Below are 18,039 nucleotides of genomic sequence, written 5' to 3'. Positions count from 1 at the left end.
AATATCTTGCCCTCTTTTCTTTCCCAATAATACTGTGAAGTGGATTGCGATATTTCCTGAGAATTTCTTTTCAACTCTTGAAAGGATAGTTATGGCCATTCATGTGCAGAGTGGAGAGGATTCAGGATCTGCTCTGCTACTCATGGGCTGTTCTAGCTTAGGGAACAACCTTCATTTACTGCCCCAATTTTTGTTACATTAAATAGGAATGACATTTTTTACCCTATCTACTTTGAAGGACTGTTTTCAAATATCTGCAAAAGCACTTTGTGAGATCTTAAAGCCGCACGGCCCCTAAGGGTTTTTGGATGCCCTTTAAGGTCCAGGGGCCCTCAGTCCTCAAGGACACCAGCCACGCATTTGAACAGCGCTCAGCACACCCTCGGGGCTGCTCCTTGCAACATGGAGACACTAGGAATTGAACAATCTAATTTTGCTTTTTGTGAGCTCAGGCAGGTTTTTCTCATCCCATTAAGAGGCAAAGGCAGGATTTGGTTTGTGAGTCTCAGAGAGAAATTTATCAAAGTCCTTAGAGTTTACAATTGGAAAAGAGATTAACCCAATTTTAAAAATCAAACATTTTTAGTATCACATACAGCAAAAATGAAAATAAACTACAGGAAAACAAGATTTGGTGGAGGGGATTGAAAGAAACAGTCTTTCTAGAGGTTTAATGCTATGGATACTTAAAATCACCTTGAATTTTTCTCCTAAAATTCTGATGTATTAGTTAGGGTTCTCTAGAGAAACATAGTCAACAAGGAACACTCGTAAATATAAAATTTATAGAAAGTGTCTCATGTAATCGTGGGAACATAGAGTCCAAAATCTGTAGGGCAGGCTGTGAAGCTGATGACTCCAACGGAGGGTCTGGACGAACTCCACAGGAGAGGCTCGCTGGCCAAAGCAGGAAGAAGAGAGACTGTCTCTTCTGAATCCTCCTTAAAAGCCTTCCATTGATGAGATTAAATACCACTCATTGCAGAAGACACTTTCCTTGGCTGATTACAAATGCAGTCAGCTGTGGATGAAGCAGACATGATCATGATTTAATTCTATGAAATGTCCTCATAGCAACAGACAGGCCAGCACTTGCCCAACCAGACAAACGGGTACCACCACCTGGCCAAGTTGACACATGAACCTGACCATGACACCTGATTATAGAATTTAATAAGTTACAGTGCAGCATGTCAGAAAGGGCATCATTGTCTATCAAGAGCAAGGTGGATTGACTTAAGTTTCCTGTGGCCTATGTTCTTGGACATGTTGGTGGGTGTCGGGTAAGGGACTCTCCTTCCATGATTTTCTATGCCTACTTTCTCTTTGTCATACGCTATTCTGTGCTGCTATCCTACATTGATCCAGATAGAAAATCAACACTTTTCTTGAATTCCTAAGAAATTTCACTTAAGAAACTACTTCTGGATATGGCCTTTATTGAAAAGTTGGGGTTCATTTCATCCATCTGATAGGCTTATAGCCTTACTGGATTGTTCTATGTCAGTTAGGGTAATTCTAGGATCCCTAAGTCTGACCCTGATTGATACAATGAAGGAAAAATCCCTCTTTTTGATATTAGGGAAAGCAGATAGAAATAAAATAAGAATTACCCAAAGAAAGAACTTGTGTGAGATTTGGAAGCTTGACGGGAAGCAAAAACCTTCTAGTTCTCAGAAGGTTGTTGTGGTCTGACAGTGACAAGCAGATGAAGAGTTTCCTTGAGGGTTTCAGCTTGTCCTTGCTTGGCTCTGCATCCAGCTTGTCTTCCTGACTGCTAGCAATTGCCTGTGGGCCTACTGAGGAGGTAACTCCACAGATGCAATGCTACCCCACTAGGTATTTGGACTCAAGCACTTTATCTGTGGGTCCATGTATTTGGACACATGGCAGTGTCCACAGACCTCCCCATGAATTCTACCTTTATAGTCCCATTTCAGGTGTGGTTGGCTTCCAGCTGTCCATCCACACTAGTAACTTCAGAAAAACTGGTTGATTAAGGTTTCCCTGATCTTCCCTCTCATCCCTTTTAGGCATCACTTCTTCAGCTCCTGCCACAATTGTATAGTCTAATTCTTACATTAAACCCTTATTTCCATAATACTTGTAGTTCCCTCACCAATATACAGCTTTGGTCTATTCTTGGCTCCTTTCCCCTTGTCTTACCCTCCTGTTAGCTCTTCTCTCTCCCCCTCCTTGTCTGTAGCAACAAATACATTGTTTCCTTTTTCTCATGCCTAGAGAATTTTTTCCTGCATTCAGCCCCTCAATCTACTTCAACCTCATATCACAGTATTTCCCAAAATTCAGTAATTTTCTTCTTTAGAGCAACTAAGTACTAAATATTTAAATTCAAGTACTTTATTTATGACTCCATGTGTTTAGAGGCATGTTGGACTTTAGATTTCCTCCATTTTCTTGGCCTGCTGATATTTCTGTGAGAAGAGCATACAAAGCATTTTATGATGAGGATCAGTGGCCATTTGTGGTAGGATGCAAAGACCCCCAAAGATGTGTCTATGGCCTAATCCCTGGAATCTGCAAATGTTACCTTATTTGGAAAAAGGTCTTTGCATTTGTAATTAAGTTAAGGATCTTGAGATAAGAAAATCATGCTGGATGCCCAAAAAGTATCCTTATGAGAAAGAGGCAGAAGACAGAGTAGAGGAGGCAATTAGACCACAGAGGCAGAGATAGAAGTGATAGGGTCAGAAGTCAAGGAATACCAGCAGCCCCCAGAAACTGGAAGAAGGAAGGAACAGAGTTACTTCTAAAACCTCCAGGAGGCTGCTGTAAGCTTTGATTTCAGCTCAGAGAAACTGATTTTGCATTTCTGTCATAAATTGCCATTGTTTTAAACCACCAAGCTTGTGGTAATTTGTTACAGCAGCCATAGGGAACTAATACACTACTCTAGGGTTGTTTTCTGTGAGTCAATTGCCTATAAATCTGAATCTCCTTCTGCTTGCCCTTGCCTCTGGGACCTCAATTATGCAGTTCCTCTTCTCCACATAATTGGAGGAGGCTTCCACCTCCAAACTTATATTTATGCAACTTCTGCTTTCTTTTAAAAATTCAGCTGAGACATTACTATCTTGGTATAGGTGCTCCTTATGTGCCTTCCACGACCATCTGTATTTCTCTGATAGAGCACTTGTCATACTGTTTTTTTTTCGTGCTATTTTGTAATTACTATAAAGTTAACTTTTTCTCTTTCCCCCAATGGAAAGTCCATTGAAGATAGGAACTGTGTTCTCTATAGTTCTAAAATCTAGCATTGAGTCAGACATTATTCAAAACACAGTAAATGTTTGTTGAATGAAATTAAATGGAGTGAGTGAAGTAAATAATTCATATTGGATATTTTACCATTTGTAAATTACTTTGGGAAAGAAAACTAGCTAGAAAGTTGTAAACTGCTAAAGTTGAGGAATTTTCTTGATGTTGAAATTATTTCTGCTAACCAATTCTTTCATTCACATGGATTATAAGAGATGAAAGAAGAGTGAGTGAGTTCAAACAGTCGATTCATATCTCAATATATTATTCTACTTATTGAATATGTGGTGTAAATCTAATGTTTAAAAAACACTTGCAAAAGAGATGGGCAAAAAAGTGATGCTTATCATCAAGAACTTTCTAAGGTGAGGGAAGACAGCCTGTTTTTAGATAACAATAAAATGCTATATTTTAAAGTCAATGCTGTGTTTCATTGTGAGGAAAGAGAATTTCTTGTAGTAAGAGCAGAGAAAGTTTTTGTGAGGGAGGTGGTTTTGTAACTGGGATGTGAAAAATGTACTAAAAAAGATAAAAGTCAACTAGTAGGCAGAACACATGGAAAAGCATGCAAATGGAATTGCAGGCATTTTCTGGAAATGGAAAGTAGCATAATCTTTCAAATTGCAATATTCCTATTAGGACGGTGATAGATAAATTTGGAAAAATGTGTCCAGTCAGGATTATGGAAGTCATTGAATGCTAAATCAATATGTCATTGGATCTTACTCTGTATGATTATGAGAATTATCAAAAGCCTTTGATAAAAGAAGTTACATTCTTGTAATCTTTTTTTAAGGACCTTTATCTATCGGGAGGAGAAAAGAACTATCAGAGTAGACAGGTACTGGAGGCAAGAAGGTCTTTAAAGAGATCTTCATGGAAATCCAGGTAAAAGAAAATAAATGATCGGAATGGGAAGGGAATGAAGGAAAGGAATAGAGAGACACAACTGGGCTTGGTGCCTTGACATTGAGTATGAGGGAGGATCTGAGGTAAAGATAACCCTGGGATTTTGGATCTAATTGTTGTAGATTCAGTCCTTCCAAAGGTTTCCTTCCAGTGATGGGCAGAAATAAGGGAAAAAAGCTTAGGTTCAAGGATGAAGAATTTGACTGCATACATAAATGATGAAGGGTCTCTCATCCCAATAAAAATATAGAGCTATAGATTAAGGGAATTGATACTTACAGCCACTGTTTAGCATTGTATATTGATCATACCATGCCTTACGGAGGGCCACTGATTGAACTTTAGAGGCAGCAGAAGGGCAGAACTACTCACTCATCTTGACCAGAACGCCCACAAAATGAGGCTTAGCATCTTCCTGGGCTGTGCTGTAAAGCCAGGGGTCACTGGGGTTTATGAAACATTAGTTGTGGCCACTCTACCAACCATAGAAGTGGTTCCTCAACTAGAAAGAAAGCCAAACACTTACCCTGGGTTTGTCATGGAACTTTTCTCTCATGTCAAACCAACCTTCTTTTGTCTATAACATTTTAAGTCTTCATTTTTGCTATTAATTGTAGCAACTCCCTAGCTTTCCTGGCTGTATTAGATTCCTAGGACTTGTTATATATATATATATATATATATATATATATATATATATATATGTTGTTGTAACAAATAACAAACAGGGTGACTTAAAACAACAGAAATGTATTCTCTCACAGTCCTGGAGGCCATAAGTCTGAAATCAAAGATGTCGGCAGGGTTGTTCCCTATAGAAGCTCTGAGAGAGGATCTGATCCATGTTTCTGGTGGTTGCTGACAGTCCTCGGTATTCCTTCATGTATAGATGCATCACTTCAATCTCCGCTGCTGTCTTCACATCGTCTTCTCCACTGTGTGCCATTTCCCCTTCTCTTTTCTTATAAGGACACTTGCCATTGGATTTAGGGCCCACCCAAATTAAGGATGATGTCACCTCAAAATCCTTAACTTAATTACATCTGCAAAGACCCTTTTTTCAAAACTAGCTGTGTTTGTGATTTTGAGTGGACATATCTTTGTTTTTTGGGGGCGGGGGGAAGAGGCACCATTGAACCCACCACACTGGCTTACACATGCTTTAACTGCCCTATGTATTATTTGTCTTATAATATCTTAGTGACTTGATTCTCTAGTCCTGCTATACCAGTGAAGGGTCTTAACAGTTCCATTGTTTACCTTTCTTGCATTCAGCTCTGACTCTAGCCTCTTTTTCAATGATTCTTATATATTTGATATCCAGCCCTCAGCTATGTTGTAACAATCAGAGAAATAAAAGCTAAAAGCACAAGATAACTAAGATGGCTTAGGAAGGGAACGTCAATATGTTTTCTTTTACCTGGTAAAATAAAAGTAGTGTTTGGAACACTGAGTTGCAGAATATTTTTGTGTTTAATAGGAAAGAATACCATGACTGATTAGCAATGTGTTCCTATGTGGTTGAAGATAGAGAGATGACATTCATGCAGTTATAATCACTCTTGTCCTAGAGAGATATTTTGGTTTGCTAAAGCTGCTGCAATGCAATATAATAGAATGATTGGCTTTTATAATGGGGATTTATTAGGTGACAACTTACAATTCTAAGACCATGGAAATGTCCAAATTAAGGCACCAACAAAAGTATGCCATCTCAGAGGAAAGGCAGCTGGCATTTGGGTTCCACTGTCACATGGGAAGTCACATGACAATGTCTGCTGTCCTTCTCTCCCAGCTTCTGGTTTCAAAGGGCCCTTTCAGCATCTGGCATCTTCCTTCTGCATCTTCAAATGTCTGCATCTGTGCTTCCTCCAAAATATTTCCCTCTTTAAGGACTCTAGTAAATGGATTAAGACCCACCTTGAATAGCTGGGGTCGTATCTCCATGGAAACAACCTAATTAAAAGGTCCCACCCACAATTGGTTGAGGTCACATCTCCATAGAAACAACCTATTCAAAAGGTTCCACCCAATAATAGGTCTGCCTCCAAGAGATTGGATTAGAAGAATATGGCTTTTCTGGGATACATAACAGCTTCAAACCAGGATAAGCACTAAGGGGAGAAATATGAAAACAGAACCTTGGGACATTATTTTGTCTCATCCTCAAAGAAGAAAGCAGTTTAGCATCAGACCAGATGAGGATGGGAATCTAATTCCTTCTAATGAAAGTTGTTCTTTCTACAAGTTCAACTAATGCAACAAAGAAAGCATTTACTAGCCAAGAAGGAGCATGAAAGTTCTCTTTCATATGCCTGGAAGACAAGTGATGCCATGTTATAGGGGAATAGAATTATCTGAGTTAGAGTGGATGATGATTCTGCAAGTACTTCCTTGAGCTGTGGTACAGCATCCTACACAGGTGACGTGAGTGATACAGCTCAGGGTGCTGACCAGTGTCCCACATAGGTGACAGTCATGATAAAGTTCACAGGTGCTGACCTGATGAAATCTGACAAATGTCAGACTTCTTTTTGCTGCACATAATACAGTCCAAAAGACTTAAATGCCGTCTGGCTTCCCCAGAAAAGTTTGCCATTTTCTGTTAATCATTTCTTTTCCATGTGACCTGCAACAGCTGTTTTTCAGCAATTACACAATTTCTTTCTGATAAGTTAAAAGCAATTCTATTTAAATGTTATAATGAAACCATCAATCTATGCTACTGAGGCAGAACTGTAATGTAATTAGCTATTGATACCACAAAGCAAGGCTTTATTGGATGAGAGTAGGATAGGTGACTGGCTCTAGAATGCATGCGAGGCACATGATCATCGTTGGAGACACTTGAGTAATTCCTCTGATTGTTTCCCCAAAGGACATGTTTTATGCTATTATGGTCCAAGGAAGCAGTGTAATAATATTGGCTTGAGATATAATGCAGCTATTCTCAATGCCAGCAGTGAGGTGTACAGGAATTAATAGGTTATTTTCTTTGGGTAGTCCTGTTAATCAATAATTTCCAAGGAAAGAACAATTTATTTGAGGAGTAAATAGGAATTCTGGAAGTATAATGAGGACTTTTCTAGTTTGTGTGCTGTTTGGATTACAAAGAAATGATGATAGTGAAGGCAACTTGAAAACTACGATGATCTCCTATTATTAATTTTGTATATTTCATCTCTGCTATCTGTTGTGGTGCTTTGTACACAGGAAGTACTGAGTAATGGCTCACAGAAACCATGCCCTAGTGTTCTGGATAATTGCACTGAACAGCACTGTTGGAATTTCCATATCACTTTACAAAATGAAAAACCAATTGTAAAAACTATACCTGCAAATACACCTCCTTCTCCTTTTAACAATTCAAAAATACATGTACCAAAGGTATAAGTATTTAAAAATAAGTGAAAAAAAAACTTTCATAACACCAAGATTGGGCCAACATGCCCCCTGGAATGTATAAACAAATGCTTAGTGTCCTAAATATTGGATTTTCCCCATAGAATGTCAGTACCGTTGCTAACTTATCAACATGAATAAGATTAGCCTTTTTTTCCTATTACACCCTTTGTATGGTGCATAAAAATGTAATCTGTGTGATTCATTATTTATTTTCTCAATAACTATAACTGCTGTGCATTGTCAACAATGACATCTGGTTTAACCAGGAAAGACGTTTATAAAATGTCATGTGTAACTTATAAGTCTCTGGAAGTATATGAAAGCCAGACTCTTAAGCCACCAATTCAGGGACAATTCCTAACCCCACTGAAGGGCTTTCTTCAGGTGAAATGCTGCACCAGCATTGCTTGGCCCTATGATGCTTAGTTCTGCAAGTCAGAAACTCTGCTGCTGCTACCTACAAGGGACCAGGTGCCACTGCAGCACAACTGCCAGAATGGCAATTACCGCACGCTCAGGGTGTCTGCCTCGCCCCTCAACCCAAACTGGTTCAGGTATATGTGAATGGCAGAGTCTAGATTGCTAATAAGCCATTAGTGGTGGGGAGTGTACAGATGTAGGCTCTCTGGCTCCTGCCTCAGAACAGCTGGATTCCCCAAAGTAGAAAGTGGCCAAAATAAGAGGGTGTGCAAGGTATGCTGTGGAATCATGAATGGTGCATGCGTGTCACCCAGAGGCATCCAGGTGGACAATTTTTACACAGCATTAGGGGCTTACAGGCTCTTGAAATGTTTGAACATTTTCAAATGAAAGTGAGCATTAATTCATCTACAAGTGACAGCTACTTCAAGCTATTCACAGTCTTCCCAGACTAGTGCACGCTTGGATTTTTATTGTAATGAACGTGGGACAGAATGGCTTAATCAACTAAAAAATTTTGGTCATGCATGATAGAAGAGACTCACACCGCCATTTTCTGACCCAGTGACTTTGTGGTACTTTCTTTGTGAAGGAATTCATAAACTCTAAAGGAAAATAGCACTGAATAGATCACGTTAATTTGGAATGGATTAGTTTTTCAGGGAATTTGAAAGCATTTTCTATGCCTGACTTAGCAAGATATCTAAGGGCAAAGTTCTAGGATGACCAGTTATTGATATTGAATATATTTCAAAGTGAAAAGTTCAGCTCCTAATAAGTGAGGTGTATTGAATAAAGATTTATCCCTAGAGAAATTTCAAGGTATACCCTGCAGTCTATGGAAGACTATAACATAGAAAAGAATGCCTTTGTCACAAGTTTCTCTATTTGAAAGAGATTCAAAATTCAGTTCTATGGGATTGCTTACAGGCAAAGAGATCAGCAAAATCAGTGTACTTTATTCTAATTTATGCTAATTTTGTCCACCTACCCTCAACATTATGTTAATTTTCTTCCATATAACCTCATAGATATTTTTCCTATTTCCTGGGAAGGTTTTGAAGTATTCAACCATGATTCATCCTCCTGAACTCTTCTTATTCAAACAGCTAGGGTATCCTGAGCCATTGCCTCAGGAGAGGGATGTGGCAAGCCAGAAAGAAAAAAGTTGCCTGCCAATCTCCTCCTGGCTTTGGTTAAAAGCCTAAAGCACTTAAGAGAATTGAGAAGGCTCCAATCAAGCACAGATAAAATGTTTAGAGAAACACAATGAGACAGAGAAAAAGAGTTCCACCTCCCCTCCTGCCCCTGCACAGCCTGTAGTCCCACCCCATCTATTACAACTGCCAACTTTTCTAGAACAGAATCACCTAAGCTGCACTTTAAGGAGGGATGCATCCAGAGACAGCTGTCCACTGGGTGCAGCCAAATGGGGTCCTTCAAAAGCCTCAGAATATGTCCCCAAGTATCCTAGAGGCTGCATGATTTGTCTAACACCAAGTACTATCCAAAGTAGCAGAGCCTCTGTGCCTGGAAGGTTGGTCAGGTAGCAGGGAATGAGGCTACTTATGCGGACCCATAACCAAAGGCCAAGCACCATGATGGACTGCCCAATAGATGTTTATTCTGCCTGCCTCCCCACCTCTGCTCCTGCAGCCCGTGTCATCCTATCTAGAACTTCCCCTGGAGAGGTGAGGAGAAACTCATCAAATTGATGGAAATTAAGTTTCTGCCTTCCAGGTTTTGTAAAATAAATTATGGTTATAGAAAAAAAATAAGTACCTTTTTCTATGCCTGAACTGTGGACTTGGATACCAACTACACAGAGAGATAAAAGAAAAGGTTTTGTTCTTCTTGGTTTTGCATTAGAATTAATTCAAATACAGTTCTTATTTTGTTGAGCACATATGTATTCATCTGCCATTTATAGCTTTAAGGATTCTACTTGGATAATATTAACCACATCTTTTACACTTATCCTTTACTGGGGGTATGCGATTTTGTCATATTTGTTTGTATGAATAGCAGCAAAGTCAGAAGAAAGCTTTCTTTATGACAGCAATAACTAGTTATGGCCTCATGTTTTAGCATCTTTTATTCATATATTATAATTGTTGGTCTTGTTTTCTTCTATTTTATCTTAATTCAATTAGTTGTGGATCTAATGGTTTCTTTTCCAATGCGAACTAGGTAAAAATAATGGATAAATACTACCACATTTTCAAGTGGAAAAGTGCAGACTTTGAAGATATCAATGCATTAAATTATGTTACAAATTTTAGAGCTAGGCTTAATGAGACCAATCCATAAGGTGCAGTTTGCTTCTCTTTTTTTTTTTTAATTTTTTTTATTAATCAAAAAAAAGAAAAGAAATTAACACAACATTTAGAAATCATTCCATTCTACACATGCACTCAGTAATTCTTAGTATCATCACATAGATGTATGATCATCATTTCTTAGTACATTTGCATCGATTTAGGAAAAGAACTAGCAAAACAGCAGAAAAAGATATCGAATGTTAATATAGAGAAGAGAATTAAAATAATAATACTAATAAAATATATATATATATATATATAAAGGAAAAGGAGAAAAAACAAACACAAAAGATACAAACAAACAAACAAAAAACTATATTTCAGGTGCAGCTTCATTCAGTGTTCCAACCTAGTTACATTACACTTAGGTATTATTGTGCTGTCCATTTTTGAGTTTTTGTATCTAGTCCTGTTGCACAGTCTGTATCCCTTCAGCTCCAATTACCCATTATCTTACCCTGTTTCTAACTCCTGCTGGTCTCTGTTACCAATGATATATTCCAAGCTGATTCTCGAATGTCAGTTCACATCAGTGGGACCATACAGTATTTGTCCTTTAGTTTTTGGCTAGACTCACTCAGCATAATGTTCTCTAGGTCCATTCATGTTATTACATGCTTCATAAGTTTAGTCTGTCTTAAAGCTGCACAATATTCCATCATAGGTATATGCCACAGTTTGTTTAGCCACTCGTCTGTTGATGGACATTTTGGCTGTTTCCATCTCTTTGGAATTGTAGATAATGCTGCTATAAACACTGGTGTGCAAATGTCCGTCTGTGTCTTTGCCCTTAAGTCCTTTGAGTAGATACCTAGCAGTGGTATTGCTAGGTCGTAATCCATTCTGCCAGTCTATGTCTTTTGATTGGGAAATTCAGTCCATTAACTTTTAGTGTTATTACTGTTTGGATAATATTTTCCTCTACCATTTTGTCTTTTGTATTATATATATCATATCTGATTTTCCTTCTTTCTACACTTTACTCCATACCTCTCATCTCTCTTTTCGTATCTGACTCTAGTGCTCCCTTTAGTATTTCTTGCAGAGCTGGTCTCTTGGTCACAAATTCTCTCAGTGACTTTTTGTCTATAAATGTTTTAATTTCTCCTTCATTTTTGAAGGACAATTTTGCTGGATATAGAAGTCTTGGTTGGCAGTTTTTCTCTTTTAGTAATTTAAATATATCATCCCACTGTCTTCTAGCTTCCATGGTTTCTGCTGAGAAATCTACACATAGTCTTATTGGGTTTCCCTTGTATGTGACAGATTGTTTTTCTCTTGCTGCTTTCAAGATCCTCTCTTTCTCTTTGACCTCTGACATTCTAACTAGTAAGTGTCTTGGAGAACACCTATTTGGGTCTATTCTCTTTGGGGTGCGCTGCACTTCTTGGATCTGTAAATTTAGGTCTTTCATAAGAGTTGGGAAATTTTCAGTGATAATTTCTTCCATTAGTTTTTCTCCTCCTTTTCCCTTCTCTTCTCCTTCTGGGACACCCACAGCACGTATATTTGTGCGCTTCATATTGTCATTCAGTTCCCTGATCCCCTGCTCAAGTTTTTCCATTCTTTTCCCTATAGTTTCTGTTTCTTTTTGGAATTCAGATGTTCCATCCTCCAGTTCACTAATTGTAGCTTCTGTCTCTTTAGATCTACCATTGTAGGTATCCATTGTTTTTTCCATTTTTTCTTCTTTGTCCTTCACTCCCATAAGTTCTGTGATTTGTTTTTTCAGATTTTCTATTTCTTGTTTTTGTTCAGCCCATGTCTTCTTCATGTCCTCCCTCAATTTATTGATTTGGTTTTTGAAGAGTTTTTCCATTTCTGTTCATATATTCAGCATTAGTTGTCTCAGCTCCTGTATCTCATTTGAACTATTGGTTTGTTCCTTTGACTGGGCTATATCTTCAATTTTCCGAGCGTCATCCATTATTTTCTTTTGGTGTCTGGGCATTTGATCAGATTTCCCTGGGTGTGGGACCCAGCTGGTTGAAAGGTTTTCTGTGAAATCTCTGGGCTCTGTTTCTCTTTTCCTGCCCAGTAGGTGGCACTCGTGGTGCTCGTCTGTCTGCAGGTCCCACCAGTAAAAGATGCTGTGGCTCCTTTAACTTGCCAATCCGAATCTTGCAGTCGGCCCGGGAAACCGCGCGTGGAGGGGGGGGTCGCCGGCTGCCGCGGCTTAGGGAAGTGCCGGTCCAAATTGCCCAGCTGGCCCGAGATGCCAAGCGTGGCGGGAGGGCCCCGCTATCCAACGTTCCTAGTCAGACCGGGGAGCCACGTGCATGGAGGGGACTCCAGTCGCCAGCCGCCCCGGCCGGGAAAACGCGCGCCCCTCGGGTATCTCACTGCAGCGGATTCTCCGTGCCTGTTCAGCCGTTCCAGAATGGGGTGCACTGTCTTTTTGGTCTCTGTCGTGGCTCCGGGAGCTGTTTCGTATTGTTTCTGTTTCTTTAGTTGCTTTTCTGGAGGAGGAACTAAGACCCGCGCGTCTTACTAAGCCGCCATCTTCTCCGGAAGTCCAGTTTGCTTCTCTTATCTCACTCATCTTTTACAGTTTTTTTTATTTTTATTTTTTTTTGCAAGGGTGGGCTCCGGGAATTGAGCAGGGGTCTCTGGCATGGCAGGCGACAATTCTGCCACTGAGTCACCATTGCACCACCTTCTTTAATTGTTCTTAATCCAGATTTTCTTGTTTGGGAATGGCTACTAAGCTCGAATGGAATACTGTTTTTGAAAAATTGATTTTTTTATATCTCAGCTCATAACTTTTCCAGGACTCATATGTAAATGTCTGGTATTCTTTGGAACTTTAGAGAAGTTTTACATGAACGCATATACATGCATATACACCTCTTTCTGGCTTTACTCTCCTCTAGGTTTTTCTTTCCCTCCCTAAGAACAAATAAACAATACAACAAAAAAATCCCTCTAAAATCTTCTTGCTAGGGAAAAAGCCACTTTTCATTTGAAATTCCATACTCTTATCTTACATTTCTCTCACATTCTAGTTAAGTAAGAAAAGTGATAAAAAAAGAACAACGTTCCATGATGCCACTGGATGTATAAAATACTGAGATAGAGGGCAAGCCACAGTGGCTCAGCAGGCAAAGTTCTCACCTGCCATGCTGGAGACCCGGGTTCGATTTCCAGTGCCTGCCCTTGCAAAAAAAATACTGAGATGGGGAAAAGTAGAGTCAAGGGAAACAGTTTTCTGTCTCTCCATAGGACTAATTTAGTCTTTTAATTATTAATTTTACCAGTATATCATACATATATTATAAAAAATTAATTCTGTGACACGAGGGTTCCAAAGAGAGAAAGAAGTCTCTTACACAGGTGCCAGCAAGGAGAACTGGAGCTGAAGGATGAAGCACAAATCTGTCTTCCTGAATTGGAGAGACTCTGAGGTTCTTATGAGACTCAGGCAAAGGGAGATGGAAATAGTGGCATGGGACATTGGGAGATATTGATTGATTTGTTCAGTTGGAAGTGTGTGAGCATGGACCGGAGAAGCTGCTCTTGAGGACTGATAAAAGCCAGCTGGGGAAAGCATAGAGTTAGAGGTCACAACAGTGTTGTCAATCACCTAATTAATGTAAGATAACAAGTAGAGGAATTGAACTAACCAACCAAAGGGCCATTAAGAACTGTCAACATCTAGCTGGTCTGGCTGAGGCACTACTTATGCTTGCAGGTTGCTGTAAAGTCATAAATGGTTCAATGAACTTAAGATAGCATGTAAGGGTTTAGGTATTGTTTCATTTTCTTTGGGTATCGAATGTTGTATTAGTCCATTTATCCTGTTTTAGTGTTTTTCAGTAGAATGGCTGAATTTTGCCATTGCCAAATTTGCAAGAAAGGCTCATGGGTGTTATATGCTCTGTGTTCTTTTGTCTTTAAGAATGCTTTTGTACCATATACATTTAAATAACAACCTAGTTGATCATTTCATATTTTTAAACCTTATATGAAAAAAAGATGTTTACCTAATCAATGTTAGATTTCCAAAATAAAGAACAGGTAAAGTTTCTCATGCACAAATTCTAAGAAAATGGCATCCATAGGATGAATAAAATTTAGAAAACCAAGAAAAGAGAAGCCAGTATAAGAGAATTAGTAATCATTTTATCATCTACATATGTCTAGGACTAAAATAAAATAAAGTAAGAATTATGGTTAAAAAACACAATTTGATGCAAAAAATTTAAAATAAAAGTAACATAGGTTAGAAAAATTGATAGGTGGGAGGAGACATGGTGGAGGAAACATATGAGGGCAACTCACTTCCTATATTATTGTAGGGTATAGGTGAACAATAAAAGAGACAAAATTTTAAATATGATGATTGCAACCTCATAATATTTTTCATAATCTTTCTAAAATACATGAGTAACCTTTTCTTCCATTAAATTCAATTTATATTAAATGTTAAGTATTTATTAAAAACTAGCAAGCATAGAGAGATACCAGGAAATCATAGCTATCTATGGATGGTAAAATTTGGAATAATGGGTTCTATTTCTCTTCTTCGTAATTTGTTGGTTTAATTTTTAACAAGCATGTTTAATTTTATACGAAATAAAGGCCTTGTACTTAGAACTGTGAAAAAAAAAAAAGATAGCATGTGAGGGAACTAAGCTAAACAAAGAGTTTGTAGGATCTGACAAAAGCCAGTTACTGGTTACAGTAATGTTGTAAAATGTAAGATAATAGGTAAAGGAATGAAAGCAAACTAAAATACCTTTGCCATTAAAACCTTGTAGTCATCAGTTACGCTCCACAAGAAACAGGGCCTTACCCTTAGGGAAACAGGCTGCCTGGTGACATCAGAGGTTACATGCTTATACCATAGAGGATTCAGATTTATTCACTGAAGTTTAAACTCCAACTCTATCAATTTTTACAACTTTCTTCTAACGCAGTCTCCTTTAACAAATGACACAGTTTTCTATTTCCATCCAGGTTTACCTTGCTTTAAAAAAAACATGCAAGCATTCTTTTTCACTCTTCTACTATTTATAGAAGGGCCACCCTAAAGTGTCATGCCTGAGATATAAGGATAAGCAAGATCTCTCTCCTCAAGGAGCCCACATTCTTGTAGAAAAGATGAGACTTATATACAAATAATGATAATAAATAATAAAAAGTGATAAATTCCACAGACAGACAATTGCTATAGACATGAGAGGGTGTGGAAATGATTGTATATACCAAGGTTTAAAAAGAGATATAAAGTGTTCCCTTAAAAATATCAATGCTGTGAAATTGCATATTTGTTTACTATGCTTCTTGAATATTTCTGCTACATTATTATTCTCTTTGTTCTAGGTTTCAAAGATGGTCTCCAGATGCCTGTCTATGACACAGATTGTCATTTCATTAGGGAAGGGCTTTCAGTGTATTGGCCCTTGGCAGTGATGCCTGAAGAAATTGTTGGACTCTGCCTGGAGTCTACCATTTTGATGTGTTGTGGGAGTCTGATCTCTACCAGGACACAGAATACAGTAGTAAAAGACATTATTTTATGTATTAAGTATTCATTGAGCTTGATAAGAACAGGTGGAGAAAGAGCTGTCTGGTATATTGCACTGGAAAAGCCTCTCTTCCAAATGTAACCACCTCATGAGGGAACTTTTATAATCATATTGCAAGACTTTCTTTCCTGATTGATGCATCAAAGTTTTACAGTTTCTATTTGCCTATTGAGCTGTGAGGAATTAAAACAACTTTTGGCATTTTGAGACCCATGTCAGAGGGTATTTGAAACACACACGCACACAGAGAAAGACATTTCTAATAAGAGACAGATGGGATGATTAGTTCTAGTGGGCCATGAGTTGTTGTTGTTGTTGTTTGCATGGGCAGGCACCAGGAATCGAACTCAGGTCTCCAGCATGGCAGGCAAGAACTCTGCCTGCTGAGCCACCAGCCTGGGCCATGAGTTCTTGGCTGGCCTAAGTTCAAGTACGTTGACTCTCTTTGCCCTTTTGGGTTATATTGAAAAGGAATTTCTTTTCAAACAAAAGGCAAAGAGAGAAAGCATTGGGAATAAAACTCAAGTTCAGCATCTATGATTTGTGCTTGAAACAGTTAAATTATTTCTGTCGTACATAAATGAAAACTTTACTCAAATCAGCTAACTTAAATGGGAATTTATTTGATTATGTAATTGAGATGGCCAGGGCTCAAACTCACTCAGAGATACATTCATCTAGGGGCTCAAAAACTACCATTAATTCTAAGAATTTTCAGCATTTCTCAGCAAAACTGACACCTCTGATAGCTTCATTTGCAGGTGCTATATGGTAGTCCCCTATAGCTCCAGGCTCATGTTGCATTAGGGTCAGAAATAACTAAAAAGGAAGGAACCCCTGCATTAGTATTGATGCACTTTGACTGGGCCAGTGTGGATCAATGTGCCCAGCAATCCAGAACCAGTCAGAGAAGCAGAGGGATTCTTTTGCTGATTGGCTGGGCCTGGGCGATGTTTCTCCCCTGAAAACAAAGGATGCCCCGTCTGAAGTCCACAGACTGAGACTGGGAACGATTAGTGGATGGTCAGAAAAATGAACATCTACTGCAGTGTTCTAGAAGTTTTGCTATGCTTTATCCTGCATCAGAAGCTAGCCCAACAGTGTGAAGGTCTAAGGACCCAGCTACTTAACACATGCAATCCTAGAAATAGAATATGTGAATATTTGTATGTGTGCATGTGTGTGCATATAGAGGGGAGAATTATGCATATTTATATGAAAGGTTGTGGAGGGTCCATTCCCAGAGAGAAGAGAGTTCCTTGGAAGTATAATGGAAATCAGATGCCAAGAGTTGTGGGGAATGCACCTAATGCTCCTTAGAGATAGCAGGGACTCTGATGGGGGCATGCACATGTTTGGGCCCTGAAAATTAGTTCCATTGTGAAACTTAGTTTGACCCTAAGGGAAATGAGGAGGTGTTGGTAATTTCTTTTAAGATCAACTCTATGCAGTCTTTGAGCTAAAACTTTGATCTGAATTCTGTGCCTAATTGTGAAATTGATTTTCAGAGGGATAGTCAGAAAATTGTCTTTTCTCTTGTAACTATTATTTCTCTGCCCATACTTTTTAGATTATGGTACCTAGTTGATATTTAAGAGTGTGGACATTGTTATTTGAGAGACCCAAGTTCAAATGACAAATCTGATCATCATTATCCAGGTGAAGTAGCCTCTGTTATTCAAAGCTCAGTTTCCATGTTTAAAATTTTTTCTCAGCATAGCATTTTAAAGTTGGTTGTAGTAGAGGGAAGGAATAAAGGTTGATGGAAAATTGCACAGATTCAAGTCAGATTGTTGGTTTCAAACCCTGGATTGACTGCTCATGAGCTATGTGTTCTTGGACAATGTACTTATATGTTCTCTGCTCAGTTTCCTCATCTGCAAAATGAGGATAATTTTAACAGTTCTCACTTCATAGTTTGTTGTGAGGGTTCCTTGAGTCAATTACCTGTCAGACTGCCTTGATTAAAGCCCTCCTCCATCACTTACTTTCTTGCTATGTGACTTTGTATAGCATCCTGACCTGCTTCATGCCTCAGCTTCTCACTTGTAAAATGAAGGTAATATTGAAAGTACCTTCCCCATAAAGGTGCTCCAAGCATTATGAGTAATATATGTCAACACTTAAGATGGAATTTGGCACTTAATACATATCATATGTGACAATTCTCTTAA

General features: G+C 38.6%; 1 long non-coding RNA gene across 1 annotated transcript in view; it reads left to right on the top strand.

Annotated features, from left to right (window-relative positions):
- LOC143643763 (uncharacterized) overlaps positions 1 to 17,521 on the top strand; it is a 38,926-nt gene extending 21,405 nt beyond the window's left edge. The window contains exons 2-3 of the long non-coding RNA XR_013156380.1: positions 15,660 to 15,838; positions 17,436 to 17,521. This is a non-coding gene — a long non-coding RNA (uncharacterized LOC143643763). The remainder of the gene's footprint in view (positions 1 to 15,659; positions 15,839 to 17,435) is intronic.
- Positions 17,522 to 18,039: the final 518 nt, after the last annotated feature.

This window comes from Tamandua tetradactyla, chromosome 8 (genome assembly GCF_023851605.1).
Source record: "Tamandua tetradactyla isolate mTamTet1 chromosome 8, mTamTet1.pri, whole genome shotgun sequence".
NCBI classification, from domain to species: domain Eukaryota; kingdom Metazoa; phylum Chordata; class Mammalia; order Pilosa; family Myrmecophagidae; genus Tamandua; species Tamandua tetradactyla.
This window is presented reverse-complemented; position numbering and strand designations above follow the sequence as displayed.